Source organism: Ovis aries, chromosome 7 (assembly GCF_016772045.2).
Source record: "Ovis aries strain OAR_USU_Benz2616 breed Rambouillet chromosome 7, ARS-UI_Ramb_v3.0, whole genome shotgun sequence".
Classification (NCBI taxonomy): Eukaryota; Metazoa; Chordata; class Mammalia; order Artiodactyla; family Bovidae; genus Ovis; species Ovis aries.
The window spans coordinates 16,361,110-16,383,037 of record NC_056060.1 but is presented as its reverse complement, the minus strand read 5'-3'; the positions used below and the strand labels follow the sequence as shown (position 1 = coordinate 16,383,037).

General features: G+C 45.3%; 2 long non-coding RNA genes across 2 annotated transcripts in view; both read right to left on the bottom strand.

The window, feature by feature from the left end:
- Positions 1-18,244, bottom strand: part of LOC132660118 (uncharacterized) — a 70,627-nt gene extending 52,383 nt beyond the window's left edge. The window contains exon 1 of the long non-coding RNA XR_009601339.1: positions 18,082-18,244. This is a non-coding gene — a long non-coding RNA (uncharacterized LOC132660118). The remainder of the gene's footprint in view (positions 1-18,081) is intronic.
- LOC114115565 (uncharacterized) lies at positions 13,930-17,458 on the bottom strand. Its single transcript, XR_003589854.2, has 2 exons — positions 17,386-17,458; positions 13,930-14,175 (listed from the first exon to the last, which is right to left on the bottom strand). It is a non-coding gene; the product is annotated as an uncharacterized LOC114115565 (long non-coding RNA).
- Positions 18,245-21,928: the final 3,684 nt, after the last annotated feature.

The following is a 21,928-nucleotide window of genomic DNA, read 5'->3' as shown; positions in this document are numbered from 1 at the left end:
CTCCCCAACTGGTAACATAACAACTGGTTTTCAAAGCTTTCATACCGCCATTTGTCAACATCACAAGCTGAAACACCAAGTGTTAGTGAGGATGTGGATCTGTGATATCCTTTACACATTGCAGTGGAGTGTAAATTGGTGCAACCACTTTGCAAAACCCTTGACTTTTATCTCCTAAAGCTGAACACTCGCATACTTAACACTCGACAGGGAACGCGTGTTTGTCAGTAGACGTTACAATAGTGATCACAGCAGCACCATTTACAGTAGCAGAACCCTGGAAAGACCCTTGTTCATCAACACATGAGTGAATAATCTGCAGTGTGTTCCCACAGTGTGCAGTGGTGTAAAATCAAGTTAACTGGTGTTTCAGTTTGAGAAAACGAAAAAGTTCTAGATTTGGATGGTGGTGATGGTTGTACTGCACTATGAATATACTTAAATGCCACTGAATTTTACATTTAAAATGGTTAAAATAGTAAGTTTTACATTATATGTATTACCATAATAGAAAACAAATTATTATACATAGCTAACTTAATCATGATAGCCCACCAGGCTCCTCTGTCCAGGCAAGAATACTGGAGTGGGTTGCCATTTCCTCTTCCAGGGGATCTTCCTGACCCAGGGATCGAACCCACATCTCCCACATTGCAGGCGGATTCTTTACCACTGACCCACAGAGGAATCCCCACCACAAAAAAATTACCATATATAATTAATCATGATAATACCAAGTAAAAAGTTGAAATTGCCAAATATGACATACAATATGATGGCCTCTTTGTGCTCAGTCGGTCAGTCATGTCCGACTCTTTGCGACCCCATGGACTGCAGCCCGCCAGGCTCCTCTGTCTATGGGGATTCTCCAGGCAAGAACACTGGGGTGGGTTGCCACGCCCTCCTCCAGGGGATCTTCCCAAACCAGAGATCAAACCCAGGTCTCCCGAATTGCCAGCGGATTCTTTACCAGCTGAGCCACCAGGGAAGTCCGTTATAACATTAAAACAACTAAAATTTAAAATGGGCTTTTTGAGAAAGCAGATAAAGTACAGCACAACAAAATAAGCAAAGCAAGAGAGTGATGAACACATTTAAAAGTGGGCATTTCATTCCCATGGGGTTTTTAAAGTATCCTTGATATTAATTTCTCAGTTTGATATTAATTTCTTATTTAAATATTTTCTTCTCTGCAATCACCCTCCGTGTTTTTTCAGCCTTTTTACATTCTTGAGGCTTTCAATGGCTGAGTCAAATATCCCTCTTGGTAAATAACACATTGCACTTGAAAATATGTGGGCTGTTTTCAAATCTTTTGATATTGATTTCTAACATAATTTTACAGTGCCAAGAGAACAGATTCTATGATTTCAATACCTATAGACCATGAAATTTTTGCACCTTATTTTATGTCCCTGGATATGTTCCAGTGTCTCCTGGTTTACAGTCTACGGGAACTTAAATCGAATTTTGTACATTGCTGTGGTGTGAAAATTGTGTAAATCTTAATTACGTTGAATTGGTTCATAGTGCTTTTCAGGTCTACTATCCCCTTCTACTTTCTATTAATTCTGTTAATTTTTGAGAGCTTCACATTGAAACTCCAACTAAAAATCTTTATCTACTTAAAAAACAATTGTAATATATAGTGGAACTATGAAACTTTGATCTATAGTTTTCAAGTCTCCTGTGAATGTGTTATCATACTTTCATAATTTAAAAAATTAAAAATAAAAGAATGAAAAACATAGAAGTCAGGGTGATAGTTATTTGGATGAGGGAGGGTAGCTTGATACAGGTTATTATTAAGAGCCTGACGTTTGTTGGGTGGTGGAGCCACAGGTGCTTTTTACATTAGAAGAAAGAAAATGAAGTGGTGTAGAGAAAGAGAGGGTGGAAGGGAGGGAGGAGAGGAGGAAAGAAAAGTGTTGTACATGGGCCAGAGGTGAGGGTATGCCACTAAGCAAAGATTTTGATTCATCCAATTCCTTTTAAAAAGCTAGATGAAAAACAGAACTATCATATGACCCAGTAATCCCACTACTGGACATATACCCGGAGAAAATCCTAAGTCACAAAGTTACATGTACCCTAATGTTCACTGGAGCACTATTTACAACAGTCAGGACTTGGAAGCAACCTAAATATCCATCAACAAACGAATGCATCAAGAAGACGTGGTGCAGATATGCAGTACAGTATTACTCAGCCATAAAGAGGAAAGAAGTGGGCTTATTTGCAGGGATATGGATGGACCTAGAGTCTGTCACACAGAGTGAAGTAAGTCAGGAAGAGGGAAAATAAACATTGTCTATTAATGCATATAATGGTACAGATGCACCTATTTTCAGTAGCATTGGCATATGTACACGTACGTGTGCCTGCTAAGTTGCTTCAGTCGTGTCTGACTCTTTGAGACCCTGTGGACTGTAGCCCACCAGGTTCCTCTCTCCGTGTGATTCTCTAAGCAAGAACACTCCATGTGTGAAACAGAGAGCTAGTGGAAAGCCGCTCTGTAGCATAGGGAGCTCAGTTTGGGGTGGGATAAGGAGGAAGTGAGAAGGAGGTCCAAGAGCGAGGGATATATATATATATACTTGGAGCTGATTTACGTTGCTGTACAGCAGAAACTAACACAGCATTGTAAAGCAATTATACTCCAACAAAAATGCTAATCAGAGCATATCATGTATTGCTTAATAATATATAAGTGAGAAGCATTTGTAAAAATTAAATGGGTAACTTTGGGGGAAGGTGTTCTAGAACAGTGCCTGTATATAACAGGTGCTCAATAAATATTTGCTGTTTGTTGTAGAGGGAAAAAGTAAATGGGTGTTTAATACAACATTTAGCATAGTGATTGCTCTGGGATGAAGAGGAGGATACGTTTGGGGCTTCCCTGATCCTGGCATTCAATATCTTAAACTCAGTCATGGATACACAGTTGCTCCTTTTATTATCATTCCTAAAACATACATAATAGTTTATCTGCACTTTTTGTATGTATGATTTATTTCACAATTTTAAAAGTGAAAAAGGAGAAAGGAAGCATCAATTAATTAAACAGAATGCAAAGAAACAAGAGAATTTTTAGTGCTCTCTGAAAACACTAATAAATAATCCAAGCTGTAGCAAAATGGATCAAAAACGAAATAGAGAAGGCACAGATACTCAGAATGAAAGAAAGGATAAAACTCCAGATAGAGTAGAGTGTTTTCTTAACTCTTTAAAGTATACCAGGACCAATTCTGGGCTTCCTTGGTAGCTCAGTGGTAAAGAGTCCACCTGCCAATGCAGGAGATGCAGGCTCAATCCCTGAAGAGGGCAGACATTCCAGAAAAGGAAATGGCAACCCACTCCAGCATTCTTGCCCAGGAAATCCCATGGACAGAGGAGCCTCGCAGGCTACAGTCCATGGGGTCACAAAAGAGTCAGGCATAACTTAGCAACCAAACAACAATTTATCTGTGGGCAATAAGTTTTAAAACAGACTAGATAAGCCATGCTCTAGAAAAGTGTGTAACAAGATATCAAAATGGGACTTTCTCCATCTCATCTTCAGCTGAGGGTCCTGAGACCAAGAACTAGATGCAGCTGCAAAATGCTTTCCCATTTCTAAATGAGATGCCGAACCACCTCACCTCTGTAGGGTGAGCGAAGGTTTTGTGAAGCCAGGTCTGCCAGTGCTGGTCTTCACCAGGTACAGCTGTTTGTTATTGTTCAGTTACTCAGTCGGGCCCCTTCTTTGCAACCCCAGGGACTGTAGCACGCCAGGCTTCCTTGTCATTCACCATCTCCTGGAGCTTGCTCAAACTCATGTCCATTGAGTCAGTAATGCGAGCTGCTTAAAGGGTACAAATTGGAAAGGCCTGGAAGAAAGGAGGGTGTCTTTGGTGATGGGCAAGTAGGAACTTTCTCTTAACCTCAAACCAAGTGAGCTTGACAAGGACCACTCAGAGGGCTTGAGGGGCTCCCAGGACAAGGAGTCATAAAGGCTTCTGTGTACCTGAAAATCCTAAAGCCAGCCATGGTGAGCTAGCATCAGAGGGAGTGTGAGGAGCAAGGATTGACTTGGGGAGCTGCACTCTGCCAACAATGGGCAAGGAAGCAAAGGGTCAGAGGGGAGGACATGAAGGGAATGGTGTCTGTCCTCTGGGGGACAGGCTCAAACAAATAGGGTCTGGCAGAGAAAACCAGAGAGCCAGCTGGAGTCAAGATGTCACCATGCCATGGGCATTGCACCTGGGGGCCCAATGGAGTAGCTGGGGCTCCGAGACAGTGCAATAAAGAACCTGCTTTAGACAGCAGCAAGCCTAGACAGCGCCGACCCCTCATAAAAGTACCTGTAAGAGGTTCCTACAACAGTGCCATTTCCGCCGTGGCCCCCGCCCCAGGCAGTCCTACAGGTTGAATGCGGTAACCTATCCATCCATCTGTTTATATGCCTATCATCTATCTTTCCTGGCTGAGTGACGCTTATCCCAGAAATGCAAGGAAGGTTCAACTTCAGGAAAATGTTTAACATAATTCACCATATTACTGGAAAGAGAGAAGAAAAACTATATGAAAAATAAGTTTGATAAAATTCAAACCTGTTAAGCAACTATACACAAATAAAAATTAAATGAAAAAAAAGAAGAAAAGCTCTTAGGAGGCTGTGTGAATCAGCTCCAGCACAACACTGGAAGGGTGCATTCCTTGTAACAATTTATTGAGCTGTATGTTTATATATTTTTTTAATATTTTGAAGTTAAAAAGATACGCTCCTCTGTCCATGGGATTCTCCAGGCAAGAACACTGGAGTGGGCTGCCATGTCCTTCTGAACAGAAATGATAGAGCACATCTGTGGATGGAAGGACTCTACATCTTAAAATAGTGCACTTCCCCACTTCTATCTATAAATTCAATGCCATTCCCACTAAACTCTCAAAGGGCTTTATCACAGAGCTTGATAAGATTATCTTAAAGTTAATATGGAAGGAAAGAGGGCCAAGAAAATTTTGAAAGAACAAAATTGAGAGACTTACCTTGCCAGATATAAGGAACTATTATAAAGCTATTATAATTTAAAGTGGTGGTATTGCTCCAGGAATAAATAAATAAACCATGGAATAGAAGATAAAGCCCAGAAATAAACCTATAAATGTAGCTGGTATGTAACAGAATTACAAATCAGAGTAATGAATTATTCCATAAATAATAGATGATTAGATGAATTATTCTATTAGTGGTACTGGAAAAATTGGCCATTTGGAAAAAAGTGAAATTAGGCCTTTTCCTCACATTGTATACACACACACCTGCACGTGACAGGAACACACATTCCAAGGAGATTAAAGATCAAAATGTGAAAAAAAAAATCTTTTTTTAATTTTCAGAAAAAAAGGAAAAATATAGAAGACTATTTTATACCATCCAAATTTTTATCAAGATATACTAACTACAACTATAAAGGAAAGTTTTGTAATGTTGAAATACATTGAAATTTAAAACTTCTGTCTGACAAAGACTTTTATAAACGATATTTGAAAGAGAAGTTGCAGATTGAGAAAAGATATTTTTTATTTTATTGACGTACAGTTGATTTATAATGTATTCATTTCTACTGTGGAACAAATGGGCTCAGTTATACACATGTATATTTTTTCTTATTCTTTTCCATTAGGATTTATCACAGAATATTGACTATAGTTCCTTGTGCTATATACAGTTCAGTCGCTCAGTTGTGTCCGACTCTTTGCGACCTCATGAACCGCAGCACGCCAGGCCTCCCTGTCCATCACCAACTCCTGGAGTCCACCCAAGCCCATGTCCATTGAGTTGGTGATGCCATCCAGCCATCTCAGTAGGATATTGTTATTTATCCATCCAATATACACTAGCTTGCAGCTGCTAATCCAAAACTCCCTATCCGTACTCCCCCCGTCTTAGCAACCACAAGCCTGTTCTTTGTCCATGAGTCTGTTTCTGTTTCATAGAGAAGTTTGTGTCATATCTTAGATTCCACATATAAGTGATACCATATGGCATTGTCTTTCTCTTTCCGCCTGACTTTGCTTAGTATGATACTCTCTGGGTCCATCCATGTTGCTGCAGATGGCATTGTCTCATTCTTTTTATGGCTGAGTAATATTCCATTGTGTTCGCAGATCACATCTTCTTCATTCATTCATCTCTCAGTGGCTCTTTAGGCTGTTTCCATGTTTCGGCTATTGTGAATAGTGCTGCTATGAACACAGAGGTGCCTATATCTTATCAAATTATAGTTTTGTCTGGGTATATGCCCAGGACTGTGACTGCTGGATCATACGGTAGCTCTATTTTTAGTTTTTTGAGGAACCTCCATGCTGTTCTCCATAGTGGCTGTATCAATTAACATTCCCACCAGCAGTGTAGAAGGGTTCACTTTTGTCCATACCCTCTCCAACATTTATTATTTGCAGACTTTTTGATGATAGCCATTCTGACCAGTGTGCAGTGGTACTTCATTGTAGTTTTGATTTGCATTTCTTTAATAATTAGCAATGTTGAGCATCTTTTCATGTGCCTGTTAATCATCTGTATGTCATCTTTGAGGAATGTCTATTTAGGCCTCCTGTCCATTTTTTGATTAGGTAGTTTGTTATTAAGTTGTATAAGCTGTTTGTATATTGTGGAAATTAAGCCCTTGTTGATCACATTGTTTGCAAATAATTTCTCCCAGTCCATAGGTTGTCTTTCATTTTGCTCTTTAAAATGAAACTACATGTATGTATATTACCTCTCACATTTGCTCCTTTCGCTTTATAGATTCCACCTCTTTGATGTCTGTAAAATCTATTTCCTCACTTCCACCACTCTGACAATCCCCTGCCACTATTTTTGCTTAGATGATGCAACAGACACCTAACTGACCCCCACTCCCCACTGGCTCGGGACAGCCATCCAGCAGCCAAGAGCATCTTTCTTAGGTGCCCATCTGACATTGTCACTTACCTGCTTTAAAACCTTCCAATGACTGTGGCCTAGATGACAAGCGCAGATGCCTTAGCAGAGCTTACGAAAACCTCAACTTCCATCTCATCTGCCCTGCTAATTCAGCCTCACAGGACTGTTTGTAGTTCCCCAGACAGGCCACCCTGCCTGGATCACATGACATGCTCCGTCCACCAGAAGGGAGCTTTCCTTTAACTCAGCACCTTCCTACCTGCACTGATCCACTTGGCAAAGTGGATCAGCCTGCAAGCGTCCATCTTCAAAACTCAGCTCAAGTATCTATGTGAAGAATTTGTCCACATATGCCCACAGACCCCTCTCTCCACTTTTTGTTTCCCCAGTGATCCCCCAGCCACACTTGAGGGCATACAACTGAACTCTCTCCACTGTGGGAACCAAGGCAAGTCATTTCCCACTCTGAGCCATCCATCACTCCTCCTAGCCTCTCTGTAGGCCAGTGCCCGCTAGAGAGCAGGGCGAGAGGCCAGTTCTCACCTGGACGCAGGTGTTCCTCCCCAGTCTTGTCAAACGACATCACTTTTCACTTTCCCTGGCTGTTTCCCTGTTTCCTTCTTTCTCATCCCTGCATCAAGTTCCCTGAAGACCCAACAGCTGGGCCCAAAGATCCAGGTGCTCATCACAGGAGAGCTTCAGTAGGGGCGAGCCCCTGAGCCCCACCCCAGGAGGATCCCTGTGAGCAGATGCTCAAAGCTAAACTCCATGTCCTCCTCCATTTCCCACAAACATGGCCCAGAGAATCAGCTGAGGAGGAGGCGGAGAAGGAGCCTGGCTCATAAGAAAGGAGGACAGCCAGCAGAGTAAAGCTGGACACAGCCAAGCTGGAAGGAACAATGTCCCATCCTAGCGCATGTTCTCCTAGACATCTGCCTGAAAGCACAGGGTTCAGCTGATGGACAACGAATCAGAAGTATGTAACACTGTCACCCCAATCCTGCCCAAGTGGTATTAGACAGTAGCCTTGTACAGTGAGGCCTTTAAATTTTTATTTGCTTATTTTTGGTTGTGCTGGGTCTTCGTTGCTGTGCACGGGCTTTTTCTAGTTAGTGAGCAAGCGGGCGGCTACTTCTCATGGTGGTGCAGGGCTTCTCCTGCTGCCGAGCATAGGCTCTAGAGCACGAGCTCAGTAGTTGTGGTGCATGGGGCTCAGTTGCCTGGCACCAGGTGGAATCTTCATGGACCAGGGATCAAACCTGTGTCCCCTCCATTGGTGGGCAGATTTTTAACCACTGGACCACCAGGGAAGTACAGTAAAAGCCTTTTTTTAAATCCTGTTGATGACAGCTTCTGTCTATAGAAAGTTGGTCCTATTAAGTCGAAGTCTTTTTGCCTGGCAAGTACCCTGACAGGTTTGATGCATACACTCATAGGGCGGAGCAGCTAAGTGCTAGAACTGCTCTGCAAAATAGAAATGAATTTGGACATCTAGGGAATGGAGGGGAGAAGGCAATGGCACCCCACTCCAGTACTCTTGCCTGGAAAATCCCGTGGACAGGGGAGCCTGGTGGGCTGCAGTCCATGGGGTCGCGAAGAGTCAGACACGACCGAGCGTCTTCACTTTCACTTTTCACTTTCATGCATTGGAGAAGGAAATGGCAACCCACTCCAGTGTTCTTGCCTGGAGAATCCCAGGGACGGGGGAGCCTGGTGGGCTGCCATCTATGGGGTCACATAGAGTCGGTCATAACTGAAGCGACTTAGCAGCAGCAGCAGCAACAGGGAATGGAGGGGAGGAGTGTCAGAAAAGCAGAGGAAGAAAACAGTGAGTGGGGGAGATTGGGCAGTTGCGGTGAGAAGGTGAATCAGCGTTTTAAAATAAGAAAGATCAGGGTGAAAAGATTCTAGACTCCCTGCTGTGGACCCCTCTCCGGAGGTGGGAGAGACCTGGAGGTGTCACATTCAAAGGTCTTGGTGTGGGGACGGAGTGATGGATCATGTCGGGTGAAAGAGAGGGGTCTTGGATCTGTACTTTGAGAGCCTGGGGTCCGTTGGGGATCTATAGAATTCTTCAGAGAGGTGGGAGGGGCTTCAGAATCGGATTTCAAGACAGTCTCATCTCAATTCTAAGTGCCTTCAGCTGACATCTGGATCACTCATTAATTGCACAGCATCTAATAAATTCAGAAAACACTATTCACCTTTCCCAAGTCCATCAGAGCCCTCTAACCCATCATTTCCTCAAGAACAAATGGATATAAAGAAGAAAGACTTCCTTGATGGTACAGTGGATAAGAATCCACCTGCCAGTGTGGGGGACACAGGATCAACCCCTGGTCTAGGAAGCTTCCACATGCTGTGGAGCAGCTGAGGCCATGTGCCTAGAGCCTGTGCTCTCCCACAAGAGAAGCCACCAAAACAAGAAGGCCACACCCCACAACAAAGAACAGGCCCTCCTGCCACAACCAGACAAAGCCCAGTGCAGCCACCAAAGCCCAGTGCGGCCATAAACAAATATATATATTTTTTGAAAAATAAAAGAATAAATGGATGTGTGCACATCTACCACGCATGGTGTTTAACCCCCCTTCCTTGCACTTAGCCACAGATCACAGTCATTCAGAGTTGTGGAGGCAGGAGAGAGAAGCCCGGTGAAAGCCTGTTTAAAGACTGGGCAGTGGAGACCCAGAGAGAAAGAGCAACTTTCTCAAGACCACACAGCTAATGGGGGAGAGCTAGGGCTTAATTTTTTCTGCCCCCAGGTTTGAGCTCCCCACTCCCCTCCCTGAGGACTGCAGCTGCTGTGAGTTAGGATGGAGCCAATTTGGGTCTGAGAGCAATTCATTAGAACGTGTCCTGAGAGTCAGAGGGGGAGACAAGGAGGCCTTGTTTCCTAAGGGATTCTTCCCAGGGCTCCAAGCTCCAAGCAAACACATTCCTGAATCTTTGCCACCACATTTAAAACCAGAGGAGAAAAGTTATAAATGGGCTTTTTCTCTCTGTAGATAAGAGAACCACAGGATATCAGGTCTGTGAGAGACAGGCTAGCGAGATGTCTCCCTGCCCAGGCTCCCTTTGGCCTAAGAATCTGAATTCTCTCCATGCACCTTTAGAGTTCCATAGGCAGAGAGGTGTGTCTTTAGTAGCTTCTTCAACAAACACTGTATTCTTTTAATTTTTACTTCATCATAGAAAAACTATATATATTGAATAAGTCACATTGAATATTTTGCAAAATTCTGATTTACTTATCTTGGCAAATTTCTTGGGACCTGGGTACACTGGAGGGAGGGTTATTGTACTATTCTCTTTGTTTTTATGCATGTTTTCAAAATTTTGTAATAAAAAGTTAAAACTGCGCGTGTATATTTTTGAAATCTGCTTCTTAAATGTCAGAAGTAAGAACTTCCATTGTAGATATTTTGCATGTTGGTTTGAAAAACACACACACCAATTTGCTATCAACAAACTCCAGTCTGTCAACCCGTGCTTATATCGAAGTCCTCATTTTAAAGTTACAACTAAAGGAATTCCCCGGCAATCCAGCAGTTAGGACTCTGCGCTCTCACTGCTGAGGGTCCAGTTTCTATCCCTGGTCGGGGAACTAAGATCCCGCAAACCATGCAGTACAGCCAAATAAATAAAGGTGCAACTAAAAGTGTTTCCTTTAAAGTGGCAATTTGGGGCACTGTATAACGTATACCGTAAGTTGAGGCAGCAACCAAGTCTCATTACTCCTGTCACAATCATTTCACACTTGTGGGCACACACACTTAAAACATCAGCAGTGTGTGGATGGGGCCCATGTCGATCACTCACACTGCTGGGCTCTGTGTCTCCCAACAGAAGCAGGTACCCCCAGAGCACTGCGCCTATCCTGCTGCCCTGTACCTGCCACACTCTCTTAGAATTCTTTATCGCTCGTCTGCTCCCCAGCTACCTGCTGAGCTGCATGAAGGCATGGATGAGGCTGGCCCCTCTGTGGCTCCTGGGCTGGGAGCCTGCCCCACACAGAGTGGGGACTCAATAAATAAATGTTAGATGATATACAAGTCAAGCTGTGTAGGGTTCTGGCCTTGGACTAGAGAGTTGGGAGGAAACCAGGAGAGAAGTGACCTGGGACGTGGAGCAAGATCAGGGCTCCTCATCTCGCCTGATTTGTCTGTTGGGCCTCAGTCTCTCCATCAGCAAAATGGGGAAAAAAAAATGATCTTTACTTTGCAGAGTCGTGGTGAGGAAGAAAGATGATGGCTATGCGGTACCTGACCCACAGTAGGTGCTACAGAAAAGGCTGCTGTACCATCTGATGCAGAGCTTGGGACAGTGGAGTGTTTTAAGCACAGGCAATGAAGGGTTATGTGCATGCTCAGTCCCTTCAGTCACGTCTGATTCTTTACAACCCCATGGACTGTGGCCCGCCAGACTCCTCTGTCCATGGGATTCTCCAGGCAAGAATACTAGAGTAGGGTGCCATGCCCTTCTCCAGGGGATCTTCCCGACCCAGGGATTGAACCCTTGTCTCCTGTGTCTCTTGCACTGCAGCCAGATTCTTTACCCACTGAGCTACCTGGGAAGCCCTGCTGAAGAGTTACCAGGCTGTAGTTAGCCAAAAACTCAAGATCTTTGAATAAAAGTCAGGGAGGAGAGAGAGAGTTCGCAGGTATTTATTGTTTTATATGCCATGACTTTGGCTAATCCTCATATCAACCTGTGTGTGGTTTGTGCCCAAGTCCATGGGAGGCGAAGAGGAAGCATGAACATAGGCAGGTGAAGCCTCCCAGGGCAGGCAAGGCTGGAATTCCTGGCATTTGGAGCAGGAAGTGTTTCTGGGCTCCTGGTACTCTTCCTATTCTTTTTAAATCAAATCAAGTCCTGGAAGCAGCTCAAGGTTCACCCCTTTTGGGGCCCAGTCCCTGTACCTTTGTTTAACAACAAACACGGATTCATTCCAGGCTGGCCTAGTTTAAGTTGACCTGGGCGGGGCTTTGCCTGAGAGGTAGGCAGAGCCTCCCAGGCAACAGCCCAGTGCCCAGTCAGAGGACATGACCTGCTGTCTTCTCCCATCTTTGGAACCCTGCTCACCCTGGGTTCAGCTCTGAGTACTTGACCCTGGGAAACCTCTTACCCCTTGAAACATGGAGTATAGAGCTTCCAGGGGCTCCGACGACAGACAGGGGCCTTGCAGACACACCTTGAGTCAGGGGATAGGACAAACCTGGGTGGACATCTGGTCCTCTACTCCCTGGCGTTGTGACACCTGGTTGAGTGACTTCACCCCACTGTGCCTCAGTTACCTGCAAAAGGGGTACAATGTTGCCTGCCTCACAGGTTGCTGTCAGTCTTTAAGATGACAATGTGTAGAACATGCCTGGTGCATAGTAGGGACTCGATAAACAACCATTTCCTGGTTTATCATCCTGGAATATCCCACGCTTTCATCATGGTGGCCTTTGCCATTTCTGTGCAACACCAATATGAGTCTCACGTTTTTCTGTATCGATTCACTTTTTAAATATTTATTTATTTATTTGGCCGCCCTGGGTCTTAGTAGCAGCATGTAAGATCTTTGGTCTCTGTTGCAACATGCAGGATATAAGCTGGTGCACACAAACTCAGTTGCAGCATATGGGATCTAGTTCCCCGACCAGGGATCTAACCTGGGTCCCCAGCATTGGAAGCGCAGAGTCTCAGCCACTGGACCACCAGGGAAGTCCAATGCATTGATTCACTTTTAAAACTCAGTCTCACTTCTGCAAACAGAAAACCAGCAGCACTTGGAAAGCATGTCTTCCTTTGTTTAGCCAATATTTGTTGAGGGCCAGTCATGTACGAGGTACTGTTCTGGATGCTCGGGATATCACAGTGAACCAGCCACTCCTCACCCTCATAGAGCGTGCATTCCAGTGGGGAAGACAGAAAATAAATAGAGGGTGACAACTGGTAGCATTGCCCCATCAAGAAAAAGAAACCAAGGCACCGGGCTAGACTAGAGAGAGATGAGGGGAGAGAGAAGGGGGAACCCTATTTCATTTAGTGGGGCTGGCAGAAATAGATTCACTTCAAAGCTAGTAAAGCTCAAGCTTCAGGCTCTTGGTATGCTCAGGTCCCCTCTTGTTCCCAATTCCAGAACTTCCCTACCAAACTTTGTATCCACAGTACTAGATTCTTTTTTCTAAAGAGCATTCTCAAAAATTAGGTAAGCTTCAGGCCCCACAATGTCTGGTCTGCACTTGGTGATCAGGACAGGCCTCTCTGAGGTGATATCTGAGGAGAGACCGCAATAAATTGAAAGTTGCCATTAACATGAGCATAACAAAATTATTGGCCCTGTGGGAGCCAGTGATTCTAAAAAGGCCCCTAGTTTATCTGCTTCGCTGAGTTGAAAGGCTGCATTTGAAATTCCATCTCAGGCCAGGTCTCCAAAACAAGTTGAGCCTAAAAGTTTCCATGTCTCCCCAGACGCCACCCAGGCTACTGGCCTACACCAGGCCAGAGAAGCAGGGCAGAGTGGGTGGGAGAGTCTGGGAGAATGGGAGGCATTGACTGGCAGGCTTTTGGTCTCCAGGAATGACAGGGAATTGAGGCCAGTAGGAGGAGAAAGGAACCCAGGCAGACAATATCAAGTGCTGATAAAACTATGGAGCAACTGAACCCTCGGACGTTCCTGGTGGGAATGAAGAGTGGTCCAGCTACTTCGGAAAGCAGTGCAGCAGTTTCTTACAGAGTTAAACACCTACAGTTGACCTCTGAACAACTCGGGTTTAAACTACGTGCAGGGGTCCACTTATATGTGGATTTTTCAATAGTAAATAATAAGTACTACACGATTCATGATCTACTGTTTGTTGAATCTCTAAACGCAGAGGAAACTTGAGGTGTTGGCGCCCCAACCTCAACATCATTCAAGAGTCAACTGTATACTTAACATAATGACTCAGCAATACCCTCCTTGGCATACACCCTAAAGAAATGAAAACTTCAGCTCACACAAAAACCTGTACACTGACGTCATAGGAGCTTTATTCAGAATAGCCCAAAAGTCAAAAAAAGCCCAAAACAGCCCAAATGTCGGACAGGTGAAGGGATGTGCCAGTTGTAGTGAATTCATGCGATGGAATAGTCCTCAGCATCACGAAGGCACAGGCCACTGGCGCATCCAGCGACGCGCATGAACCTAACAGGCGTGCTGACTTCTGGAAGAAGCTAGACGTGAAGGCGTCTGTAGGGCTCCATTATATGCCATTCTAGACACAGGAACATAGAGCAGGGGAGATTAAAACGAATCTTGTGATATATGCATTTGTCAAAAGTCACTGAATTGTGTGCTTAGAATGGGCACATTTTATCATACATAAGTTACAGCATAACTCAAATATAGCTTAGTTCAGTTCAGTTCAGTTGCTGAGTCGTGTCCAACTCTTTGTGACCCCATGAACCGCAGCACGCCAGGCCTCCCTGTCCATCACCAACTCCCGGAGTTCACTCAGACTCACGTCCATTGAGTCAGTGATGCCATCCAGCCATCTCATCCTCTGTCATCCCCTTCTCCTCCTGCCCCCAATCCCTCCCAGCATCAGAGTCTTTTCCAATGAGTCAGCTCTTCGCATGAGGTGGCCAAAGTACTGGAGTTTCAGCTTTAGCATCATTCCTTCCAAAGAAATCCCAGGGCTGATCTTCAGAATGGACTGGTTGGATCTCCTTGCAGTCCAAGGGACTCTCAAGAGTCTTCTCCAACACCACAGTTCAAAAGCATCAAGTCTTCAGTGCTCAGCTTTCTTCACAGTCCAACTCTCACATCCATACATGACCACTGGAAAAACCATAGTCTTGACTAAACAGACCTTTGTTAAACTGATTTTTAAAAAAAAATCATATCCCAGGCTGGTAAAGAATCCACCTGCAATATGGGAAACCTGGGTTTGATCCCTGGGTTGGGAAGTTCTCCTGGAGAATGGAAAGGCTACCCACTCCAGTATTCTGGCCTGGAGAATTCCATGGACTGTATAGTCAATGGGGTTGCAAAGAGTTGGACACAACTGAGTGACTTAAAAAAAAAACACCACATTTCTACACATTGTCCACTGGAAAAACCTTCCTTGAGGTCAACCATCCACTCCCTTCATTTTGCACGTCAGGAAACAGAGGCCCGAAGAGGAGGGTGGCTTTTCTAAGTCACCCTCTAAGTGTCACATTGTGAGTCAGGACTATTGGCAGCGCACAAGGGGATGGGTAACTGAAGCTCGCAGGGTGCTTTCTCAGCCGCCTCCGACTTAGCGCTCACTACAGCTTTGTGGGGCAGCAGCTGCGCCATTATGCCCAGGTCACAGAGGAGCACACTGAGGCCCAGAAGGGTTGGAAGACTCGCCTGACGTCACACAGCCAGCTTTACCATGACCTAGATTATCAGGGCAGCTGCCAGTGCAAACTCAGGTCCTCAGCGCAGATCTCCCCTCTTCCCCACACATCCGCCTGCTCGCACTGGGGGCATGAGCTGGAGACCCTTCACTCCCGGGGGCTGGCAGAAGAGGGAAAAGAGAGCATGGAGCACTTATGAGCTTTCCGTGGTGAGGCCGCGGGCTGGGCAACAGGAGACACTTCTGTTCCCAGTGGGGCACACCTAGTGGGGCCATGGAGAAGGTGGGGAGACAGCCCTGGCTGTGCTCAGAAAAATCCAGTTTCCCCTGGATACTTTTTCCAGCATGGTCTGCCAGGAGAGATTTTGATCGCAGAGAGCAACACGATGCTCTGAAGAAAGAGATTAGTGGGTTCCGGGGTGTCTGTGTCTCCAAGAAAGGCAGTTCGTTTGGGAACCGACTCCAAGTCACAGATGAAACTGTGCCAGGCCCCACTGGAGCTGACATAAGGGACGAGAAGGCCCCTTAGGCAAGGAGGCCAAGCACAATGGGCCAGGGCCTTCCGGAATCTCGAGAGGTCCATGAAGGGGGCTCTGGGGTCCCCTGTAAGCCTCGCTCCGGCATTTCCTGCGGAGGAAGGGCTCCATCACAGCAGACCCCTGGGTTTGCTGAGAACACAGATGGCCTTCACCCTGCAGAGCTAGCTTCAACCAGGAGGAACCTAGCTTGTTTCCTCCAGAGTAGGAGGGTCAAGACCCAGAGGGTGGGGAAGAGCTGGTCCCAAGAGAGAGAGGGGGAAGAATAGACAATTAGCTTGGAAGCTGGCAGAACTTTTTAAAAACTGAAATGTGTAATATGAAATATTACTGAGGCTACCATCATATAGGGCACAATGAGACACTTCCTGGTGACCCAAGAGCCTTCAGTAAGGTTTCTACTGCTTGAGTGACTTTGGAGTGAAAGGTATAGGAGAATGACCCAGGCTCTATGTTTGGGGTAACTCCAGGGGACAGAGAGAGGGGACAGCTGCAGGAAAATTAGATCCCGTGGAGGCAGGTGCTGGAGGCAGAGTGGGTGGTGACAATTTGTAGGCATTTGCATCTTAGAGGGCTTTGGGTTCCCCAGGGGGTGGAATGAGGTTTCAGGCTGTCTCATTCAGATTTCCAGGAGCTGGGGACTCTGGGTGCCATCTGAGTTACACGCGCTCCTGCCAGCCACACAGGGGGGTCGGGGCGGGAGGAGACAGGAAAATGGACGTGGCTTGCCTCCTGCCCTCAAGAGGCCCAGCGGAATTCAGCAGATAAGACAAAGCACACAGCCAGGGTATGGGAGTAGAAGAGGGCACACACAGCGAGCAGAGAACGATGGGGGGAGACAGACGGACGCTTTCCTGGCCTAGAGAGGGTAACATAAGGAAGCCTTCTGGAGGACATCACATTTAGGCCAAACTGTTGAAAGCCTAGGATATGGCCTCGGGGATATGTGGCGGGGGCACTCCCTGCAAAGAGCACTGCCTAAGCAAAGGCCCAGAGGGGCGAAGGCTGGGCGTTTCCAGAGCGCAGAACAGCCGAAGCCATGGCAGCACAGCCGGGGACCACGTGTCCTTGCTGGTCATGCCAGGAGCTTGCTTGAGGCTTGCAGTCTAGGGAAGTCAACACATATCAAATAATCCCACAAATAAATACAAGGTTATAAACAATGGTAGTATTACAAAGACAGAGTCTAAGGAGGCATTTCAGAGCTATTAACAGAGAGTGCTGATTTATCCAGGCCCTGATGTCTGTGTTCAAAGCTGATGGATGAGCAGAGAGTTAAGGGGGTGAGGAGGCGGGTGGGGAAGAACACTCCAGGCCAAGGGAACAGCCCATTCAAAGACCTTGAGGCAGGCAGGTGGGAGAATGCCCTATCCCTCATCTGCTGTCCGGAGACTCCAAAGGAGTTTTCTCCTCCTACCTCCCCCTAGGCACACAAAGAATGTTCTGGAATTCACACAACCCATCCCCCACCCCATCCCAACCCTCCCCAAGTTTATCCCTTCCAGCCACCTGTACTGGTTGCCACCTGACACCAGCTTCCCATCCCCTTGACTTCATTTCTTACCCCTCTGGCCCCAAGGTCACCAGCTCCCCACAAGATTTGCTCCATTCTGTGAAGGTGCTACCAGCCTGAGTCTGGCTTGGGTCCCCCTCACGCTCCCTCCTCATTCATCCTGCCCCAGCCCTTCCCAGGATGCCTGGGGAGCCGAGTGTTATGAACACGCCATGGTAACCCTGGATCAAAGGGGGATGAATAGATGGCATCCCTCCTTCCCCCACAGGATGTTCTGAGACTTGTTCTGTGGATTTTGCAGACGGTTCTGTGATACAGGGCAGAGGCAACGCCGACCTGCATCCAGCACTGGTTACCCCTGCCCTCCTCCACTCTCCCACCCTGCACTCTGCTTCCTGGACATCACATTCCTAAAAAAAAAACTCCTCTGATACAAACCTCTAACTTGGGCTCTACTTTAGGGTGCCCAAGCTTAGACCCCTCCCCATCAGGATGAACCTGCATCTCTAAAGTGGAGTGGGAGCATGACTGTCCCCATTTCCAGCAACATGTGCTTCAGTGGGCTTTTCAGCCCTGGGTCCCAAGCCCCAAGCCTCTCTGCTCAACTGCCACATCCCTGACTTGACCTTGTTCAAATGCCCAGTCTCATCCCCGTACTGATTTCTCTAAATAGCCAGGCAGCATGTTTACCAAGAATACTTTGACACTTACTTTCCAATGGCAGGGATAACGTGGTAGATTACTTACTTGCTGTCTGAAGGTTGCTTGCTCAAAGGCACAGTGACCAACTCCCCAAACTTATCTGGTGGCCTGTGTTTCCACAGGCTGCTCCAAAGCCAGCCTGAAGTCTTGCAGTAGAGCCCCAAGTCTCTGCTTGGATGCCAGCAGCCTGGGCTGCCAGCCGGATTCTGCCACAGGCTCTCTGTGATCTTAGACAAGCCCTGGGTTCCTTTGTCTCTTCCTTGTGAACTGAAGGAGAGACTTTCCCCATGGTCCTTAGAGCTCCAACCAGAGAATCATGCTCCCCCCAGTGCCCAGAGAAGACCAAGTTCAGGCCTGCCCTACACACCGCGCCCCTGGCTACCATCCTCCCTGTAGATCATTCCTTTATAGAACATATGTGTCTTCAATACGACCCTTTCTGGCTGAAAACTTTGCATGGGAGGAAGAAAAACTACTGTACAGCGCCAAAATTTAATATAACTTTTTTTTTTTTTGGCCATGTCACATGGCTTGCAGGATCTCAGTTCCCTAACTAGGGATTGAACCCAGGCCATGCCAGTAAAAGTGTCAAGTCTAACCCCTAGACCGCCAGGGAACGCCCTAACACATTTTTTTTTAAATGAAATAGGGTTCAGGAGAAGAATCAAGGTACATTCCAAGTACAGTTAGTAGAAGACTCGAATCAAGTTGTGTTTTGAAAAACAGGGAAGTGATGAAGGGGATGTGTCCCCTGGCTGGCACTGGCACTGAGGCCAGATTCCTATGTACAGAGCAACTGCTTAGCTCTTCTTGTTGTTGTTTGTTTTTATTTTTAAAGAGGATTTTATAGTCCTGTCGGAAAGAAAATACATAAACACAAATATCAGCATATCAAGCCATGTGGTCTGGTTGAATGAAGATTGGATTTATCTGACAAAGCTTGTAGGGGGCACATTCTTTTTTTTTGTTGTTGAAGTATAGTTGATTTACAATGTGTTAGTTTCAGATGTCCAGCAAGTAGTTCAATTATTTATATATATAATATATATTATGCTTATATATGTTCTTTTTCAGACTATTTTCCATTACAGATTACAAGATATTGAATTTAGTTCCCTGTGCTATACAGTATATCCTTGTCGTCTATCTATTTTACAGAATAACTGCTCGTTAGTGTCCCTATTAATTATAGGTGACCGGAAAGCAGAGCTTTAAGCATCTAACAACCTAACCCAATCCTTTGTTACATATATAAGCATTGTGCAGTATTATAGTTAGGCCCAGGAAATCAGTTAAGGGATTGGGGTTGACAGATAACAATATAATCTTCCCCTTTAAAAGAGAAAGGAAAGAAAATGAAAGGAAAGATGTTCCCAGAAGCCTTTCGCACAGAGGCTCTCATTTTCAGGACTAGATGACTGACATTAAGCAGGAGATGGCATACCATCTTCCCAGTTCACACAGTAGTTGTATTCCTGGGAAATTCAGGGGATATTAAAATCTTGAAAATATGCTTGGTGTTTATTATGTAAAGCAGAGTTTAGTTTTGAGCTCAGATAATCACCTACATCAATGTCCTGAGAGATACTCAGAAGCCTTATAGAGGGTATATTAAAAAAAAAAAAAAAAAGGCGACCTCCCTGGTGGTCCAGTGGCTAAGACTGCACAGTCCCAATGCAGGGGGCCTAAGTTCGATCCCAGGGAGAACTAGATCATGCCACACGCCATAAGTAAGACCCAGTGCAGCCAAATAAATAAAAATAAATACAGATTTTTTTAAAAAAAAGTCTTATGGAGGGGAAAGCAATTCTTCACCCTGAGCTGGCCCAGGCATTGCAAAGTGTCTAGCACCCCTGGCTCCTCATAGCCCCTCCCCTACCCAGCAGCGCATACTCCCATTGTTTTCAGCGCTCCCCTGGGCATTCCTGCTTGCAGGGAGAAATTAACCTTCAAAAAAAGGATAAATGGTAATTTTAGTATATTCACAAAGTTGTGCAGCTATCACCACTACCTAATTCCAGAGCATATTCATCACCCCAAAAAGGAAACCCTGCACCCATTAGCTGTCGCTCTTCATCCTCTCCTCTCCCAAGTCCTAGCAACAACCAGTCCACTTTCCATCTCTGCACATGCCTAGTCTGGACATGCCGTACAAATGGAGTCACATAATACGTGGCTTTTTGTGGTTGGCTGTCTCACTGAATGTTTCACGTCCATGTATGTCATGGCGTGTATCAGTACACCATTCCTTTCAGGGGTGGAATAATATCCCATGGTATGGATAGACCACAGTTTATTGGTTCATCAGTTGAGTGGTTTCCTCTTTGGGGCTCTTATGGATGTTTAACTGTATGTGTTTTTCCCTCTATTTTTACTGAGACATAAATGATACACACCACTGTCTAGGTTTAAAGTATACAGCATAATGGTTTGACTTACGTACTTCAAGCGATTACCACAATAAGTTTAGTGAACATCCATCATCTCATAGAGACACCAAACTAAAGAAAGAGAAAACAATATTTTTCCTTGTGATGAGAACTCTTAGGATTTACTCTCTTAACAACTTTCATGAGTAACATAAAGCAGTATTAATTATATTTATCCTGTTGTACATTACATCCCTAGTATTAACTGGAATTTTGTATTTTTGACTGCCTTTATCCATCCATCTGCTCCCACTCCTCATCATGTAAGTTTCTGAGTAGATGTGTGTATTCAATTCTTTTGGGTGTATACCTAGAAATTGCTCGGTCTTATGGTAGGATATGTGCTTTCAATTCTCTTGGGTGTATACTTAGAAGTTTCTGGGTCATATGGTAACTCTATGCCTAACTTTTTGAGGAACTGCCACACTTTTTCCAAATAGTGATTATACTATTTTAAGATTCCACCAATAATTCCACCAATTTCTCCACATCCTCACCAGCACTTGTTATTGTCTGCCTTCTTGGTAATAGCTGTCCTAGTAGGTGTAAGGAGGTATCTCCTAAGGTTTTGATTTGCATTTTCCTATTTTAAACTGTGGTGTTGGAGAAGACTCTTGAGAGTCCCTTGGACTGCAAGGAGGTCCAACCAGTCCATTCTGAAGGAGATCAGCCCTGGGATTTCTTTGGAAGGAATGATGCTAAAGCTGAAACTCCAGTACTTTGGCCACCTCATGCGAAGAGTTGACTCATTGGAAAAGACCCTGATGCTGGGAGGGATTGGGGGCAGGAGGAGAAGGGGATGACAGAGGATGAGATGGCTGGATGGCATCACTGACTCAATGGACGTGAGTTTGAGTGAACTCAGGGAGTTGGTGATGGACAGGGAGGCCTGGCGTGCTGCGATTCATGGGGTCGCAAAGAGTCGGACACGACTGAGTGACTGAACTGAACTGACTGAATGACCAACAACGTGGAGCATCTTTTCATGTGCTTACCGGTAATTTACACATCTTCTTTGGAGAAATGTCTATTCAAGTCTTTTGCTCATTTTTGCTCATATTAAATTGGGTCATTTGACTTTTTGTTGTTGAGTTGTAAAAGTTCTTTATATATTCTGGATACAAGTCCTTTATCAGACACATAATTTACAAAATTCTCTCCCACTGTGTGGAATGCCTTTCCACTTTCTTGATGATGTGTTTTGAAACACAAAATGTTTTAATTGTGATAAAATGCAGTTCATCTATTTTCCTTTGATTGCTGTATGCTTTGAACCTGTTGTCTTAGCCCCGACTCAAGGCCAAGCCCAGGAAACGGAGACTGCTGTGACTGAGCGGAGGCAACATCCTTCCAGCTTCAAATGCTCCTGATGGGATTCCATAAACAATTTCTCTAGATTAAAAACTCTATCCCTGCCAAGTTCAGCGCCCTCCAAATGGGTAGCACCAGACCTCCTAGTTATC